The 6,000-nt window shown below is 30.8% G+C and overlaps 1 long non-coding RNA gene across 3 annotated transcripts in view; it reads right to left on the minus strand.

The window, feature by feature from the left end:
* LOC126721108 (uncharacterized) overlaps positions 1 to 2,196 on the minus strand; it is a 51,994-nt gene extending 49,798 nt beyond the window's left edge. For 2 of the 3 annotated variants that reach the window (XR_007653826.1, XR_007653825.1), the window contains exons 1-2: positions 2,026 to 2,196; positions 1,332 to 1,479 (exon numbers count right to left, since the gene is read on the minus strand). This is a non-coding gene — a long non-coding RNA (uncharacterized LOC126721108). Of the gene's footprint in view, positions 1 to 898; positions 1,204 to 1,331; positions 1,480 to 2,025 lie in introns of those variants that run through there. The other variant, XR_007653824.1, reaches the window with a different exon arrangement.
* Positions 2,197 to 6,000: the final 3,804 nt, after the last annotated feature.

Below are 6,000 nucleotides of genomic sequence, written 5' to 3' on the forward strand. Positions count from 1 at the left end.
GTTTTCATTTAAGAGGATATTTGCTCTTGAGAGAGATTTTGCCTCATAATGGGTTATGAGGCAGGTGGACTCTTAGACACTTATCACTTTCTTTTTGCTGCCACATAATCATATATGCAGCAATTGCTGCATACTTGTAAGCAACAAAATTTTTCCCTTTTCTCCCACTCTAAGTAGTTTGCAAAAGGATTACTTTAAAGTATCCATTCTCTAGGGTACAATAAAACCTATAAAAAGCAATTCTTGAGAAGTCCAAATATACATATATAAATATTGAAGAGACACCATTGAAGAGTCATGACCAGCAAAATACCATTAAAAATAGTTTACCAACAGTTAATAATGGTCAAAATTCAAGTTAGGCATTCTTGTCTGCATAATTCTTAAAAAAAAAAAAAAAAAAAAAACTTTGAACGAACTTGTATTTAAAATTTTTCTAAAATGATTCATTAAGAGCTAGCATTGGCAACAGATGTACCAAATGCTAAAATTATAGCATTTGACACACTAAACACTAAAAAACACACCTTATGAGCAAATTGGCCCTATTGTATGGGTGTCAATTAATTCAACTAGTAAAGTCTCTTATTGTCAAGTGAAATATATAGAATTCGATCTTTGCCTACATCAAAAAAACAATTGATATCTTGGTCTAATGATAAAAAGCTATATCATCAAGAGCAATCGCCGTAGGTTAAAACTATCTTTAAAAAAAAAAATAGACGCATTGTGTCAAGGCTCATGACTCATTAGACTTATTGCTTTTCACATAGACTACGCTTGTGTATATTAGATTTACAATTCAAAGTAATAGAAAGCGTGCTGTTTAAACGGACTGGACCAGAAGTCAGGAGAGAGAGAGAGAGAGAGAGAGAGAGAGAGAGAGAGAATCTATATATTAAAAAAATAAATCAATTGTATAATAATATTAATTACAACAACAATACAAGGACAGCAAATCAACCACTAAGGCACTAATTAAAATGAAAACAATGCGATAATAACAAAGTAATGATAACTATGTCAAGATAAAGAACCGGACAAATAATCCAATGGTCCATTCCTCCCTTCATAAGAATACAAACTCTGTATAAATATTTTATTGACAACAAAAAAAAGGAGTGAGATCAAATAAAAGAACAATGGCCTCAGAACCCTCAGAAGCATGCATCCAGCACACAGCAGCAACACAAGGCAGCACAACTGCATATAGCAAACAAATAGACAAATCATTATTATGTATGTCATCTATGCATAAAATAAACATATACATAATATGTAAATCAAAAGGTAATGAATAGATAAATAAATCAGAGAGAGAGAAGGCTTACCATCCCTTCCAAAATCCATCACCCCTAGACTTGGTTTCCACCGGAGGAGGAGGATTTTGAGAGTATCCGGAGTCATCTTTTGTAGGATAACCAGCCGGTGGTGGAGCTACATAATAAGTTGGCGCGGTTGAAGGTGGAGGATATGCAACTGAAATTTTTTTTTAAACCACTCCATGTAATCAATACTTAATTGAACAAAAAAACACATGAATTATCTAAATAAATATAGCAAGTGATCGGATGCATCTTGCCTGTTATTGCAAGATTACAATATTTTCCATAAGAAGTACATGATTATGACCAAAATGTTTTGAAATCATAAACAACATTAAAATTTTAATGTGGACTGGAAAACTGAAGACGGGGAAGGCCCCAAAAATAAAATCATTACGAAAAGGAGTCAGGCAATAAGGGCATGGGTAGCACAGTTGGCTTTTCTTAATCTTAAATCTTAATATTGCAATTGTAGGTTATAAAAATCAAATTATTTTTTCATAAAAAAATATTCAAATTATTTTTCTTCTTGCAGATGAATATTGAAATAATTTTTTCCCCCTAACGAACACCTGAACAATTTTCCTGAGTGTCAGTGTGTGGCAGAAAATTCAAAGATTGTTTACAAACATCAACATAACTTGTGGTGAAAAATGAAATACATGAGCAATAACTAATAAAACATGGTATCTAGTAATACCTGCAGGCTCACTTGAACTCATCTTTGAACAAAGCTCTCTTAAGAAACCAAAGAAAGGTATGCGTAGATATTGATAAAACAAAGTAGGAGAAATGATAAAAGGAAAAGAATGAGATAATATAGGTAAGGGTTGATGAAGAGTTTTATATATATATATATATATATATATATATATATATATAAACGGGGGGATTTTGGGTTGGGTTGGATCGGGTGGAGTTGTTGTTTCTTAGAAAGACAAATGTTACGAATAAGCGAGGGCGGCTATACCGCGTTGGGGAAGAATGCTAAAAGCTAAAAGACTATTTGGCGAAAGGCAAAAGCAAATTAGCAATGTACATCAATGGGAACAAGAAGAAAGCAAGGCAGGATATATTATTATTATTATTGTTATTATTATTATTATTGTTGTTGTTGTTGTTGTTGTTGAAGAGCCGTCTAATCTGGGGAACTTACTTTTGATTGCAAGACATCGCCCAAAGATTGAACAGAGTGCAATTTTTGAAATCTAATTACATGCGAGCAATATTGCCATGATATTGAACTGGTGCGTCTTAAAGGAACTGTGAAAAACTGGATTTGGCGATGATTAAGCCGTCTCCTCAATATATAAGCTTGGTCACTTCGTTAGCCCATCTAATGAATCACTCTAGAGTCTAGAAACTTCAAAAATGTGAATATGCATTGTAGTAAGTAGATGTTAGAAGTATGGATTGCAAACAGGGTTAGCTAACGAATAGATACAATTGATGCAATCACCTAAGGCTCTCACTTGTTAAAAAAAATTATATATATATATATATATATATATTTAACTATATATTTTAATTACCAACAAAATAATTCGCCCTTTTATTGGTCAATAAAATGCATTAAAAATTCCCTATTGTATCCTAAAATGCAGAAAATTAAAAGAAAAAAAAAAAACGAAAAAAGTCAAACTTTAGCTAACAAAATTAAATTTCAAAAGAGAAATTCATTAACTCATTCTTGAAATATACTAAAATCAAAATTAATACTAGACAAATTTATTAATAATACAACATAATTGTCTTGAAATATGCTAAAATAGAGATTATAAATTTCTAAAACAAAAGAAAAAAAATCTCTCATATCTCTATCTCTCTGCCTCTCCATCTATATTCTTACCTATCTTTTCTTCATTTTGATTCTTGATCTTTTTTTTATAAGCTCAGTCATTCTGTATTCAATTGGCCTTGCAGGTAAGGTAACCCCCCCCCCCCCCCTCCCCACCCATTTTCGATATTTAAATATTAAGGAAAATTACACTTTACCACCCTAAACTATACCCTAAATTACACGTTGCACCCTAAACTACTCAATTGCACGCTTTGCACCCTAAACTCTAACCTTTGTTACACTTTGCACCCCAAAGTTAGTTTTACTATAAAATTAGATGGAAATTTATAGCACATGACTTGCATGTGATTTTTACTTAGGTGGCACATAGTTTAAAGACAAAAGCAACCTCTTTCCAATCAATTAAAAACAAAAGCTCTCTCGTGTGCTAGCCTCTTCTCCTCCCCAAATCAAATTCTGTCTAACCCTAAATCCCCAGTAGTTCTCACGCGTGCCCAACATCAGCTCTTCCCCTCTCTCTCCGCCAACAGCTCTTCTCTTCTTTTGAAATTCTTCAGTTGCTCCTCTAAAACATGATGGTCATGATCTTGACATATTTTTGTTTGTTTTGAATACAATTAATTATAATAGAATCCGAGAGATAATTAATGCAAACACATACAACCAACATCTAAAAAAAAAAAAAAAAAACAATCCGGGCCTACCATATGAGATATATATATATATATATGGCTTTCTTTACAACATCTGGTGAGGGATCAAAGCATAGGTATAACACAGTAAAAATCTATAACAATCAATATTAAAATAAAAATTTGAATGGATTCAATCTTGACATACTTCTTTAAAAGTTCATATTAGTCTTGTCTACCTTATATTATTCCCCAAACTGTCTCTGGACTTCACGTTTTAGATAGTTTTCTAATTTTTTTTTTTTTTTTTTTTAAACTTGATGTAGATTTCCTTTTTTTTTTTTTTTTTTGCAACTTAGTATTATTTTACTTAGTGGAGCAACTGAACAATGAGAGAAAGGAGAGGAGTTGACACATATGAGAGCTGTTGGGAATTTAGACAGATTTGATTTGGGGAGGAGATGCTACGCACATTAGAGAGATATTTTGTTTTTAATTGATTGGAAAAGGGTGTTTTTGTCTTTAAATTGGTGTTACTTAAACAAAAATCATGTGCAAGTCGTGTTACAAATTTCCATCTAACTTAACAGTAAAACTAACATTGGGATGCAAAGTGTAACAAAGGTCATAGTTTAAGATGCAAAGCGTGCAATTGAATAGTTTAAGGTGTAAAGTGCAATCTAGTTATAGTTTAAGACAGTAAAGTGTAATTTTCCCTAAAGATTAAGAGTGAAATGTTTTCTTTTTATTCAATTTAAATATTTTAAGTTACATTTTTTTTAATCTACTAGGTTGATGGGACAAGGACAACACACTGGTATTGCTCTTGCACAGCACTGCACAGTGACAATGCACATTGCACAAAGCTTGATACTTGGCTTGATAGAATGATAGGACTCAACTGTTGAGTATACTTGATAGAATGATTTTTTTTTTTTTTTTTTTTTTTATGAACATACTTGATAGAATGATAGGAGTAAAGAAGTGGAATACAATTTCATAGCTGGCCCCCACCCACACGGCTACACACTCACCAACCCACCCACACGGGCCACACCACACCCAATGTATACCCACTAAAAATATATATATATATATATATATATATATTTTCACAAGCTTGTACTTTATCAATTATTATAAGTTATTACACTAATTAATAATTTGGTGTATACATACCAACTCATTTATATTATAGTGATACTAATTTCGTTTTTTTGTTTTGGCTCAATAAAAATCTTATTGAACCACTTCATTTACAATAGCCTGGAATACCTCAGCCAAGATAACATTAACAAAACTTGAAGAGCCAAATCCCATATCAAAATAACCAAAAAAAGACTGGCTAAGGGAGCACTTGGCTAGCACATGCGTAGCTTGGTTAGCCTCCCTATGAACCTAGTTAAAAGATACATTACCATAGTCACTAATTACATTCTTAACTAAGTCCACAAAATTCAAAATTCTTCAAGGAATAAACTTCCCACCAACACTATAGTAGTGATACTAATTTCTTGAACCATGTAATAAATTAATTTTTATTTGTGTAGATTTAAATTTTAAAGTATAAAGTAGTCATGGCTTTAGAAAAATTACAATAATCAATTTCTATCATTCTATACTATATCACAAAAAAGATTAAGTGGATTAGTCATATTATCAATTAGGGAAAAAAAATGTTAGAGGAACTTAAATACAAAAACTTAATTAATAATTTTGCATTTCAAAAAGCAAGAAAAATAGATTTTAAATAAAAAAAATTAATAAATGTTATTTAATTAATTTTTAAATATAAAAAGACCCCACTTAAAATTTTCACCTAAGTCCCCCAAAGTTGTTGAGTTGGCCTTAATTGCAAAATTCGATTTTTTTTTATTAGAGGTAAACTTTGACAAATCTACTATTAGGTAAATCTTCTTCTTATATCTTCCATACTTGCAAAATTTCTAGAAATTTAAATATTGATAATTATGTCATCAATTAATTGTTTAAATTATAGACCATATGATAAATAATATTCAATTAACACAAAATTTGACATGTGTATTAAGAACATAAAGAACAGGCAATTCAACGGTTAAAATTTTGAAATATGTAGTAATATTTATTTTATTGAATAAGGTTGTAGTTTAAAACTACAACCAATTTTGTAGCTAAACTTTACCCTATATTTTTTTATTATTCTAGTTCTTGATAGGTAATTATATAATTATTGAATTATTTTCACATTGTTGTTCACCAT

The sequence above is a fragment of the Quercus robur genome, chromosome 4, assembly GCF_932294415.1.
Source record: "Quercus robur chromosome 4, dhQueRobu3.1, whole genome shotgun sequence".
Taxonomy (NCBI): domain Eukaryota; kingdom Viridiplantae; phylum Streptophyta; class Magnoliopsida; order Fagales; family Fagaceae; genus Quercus; species Quercus robur.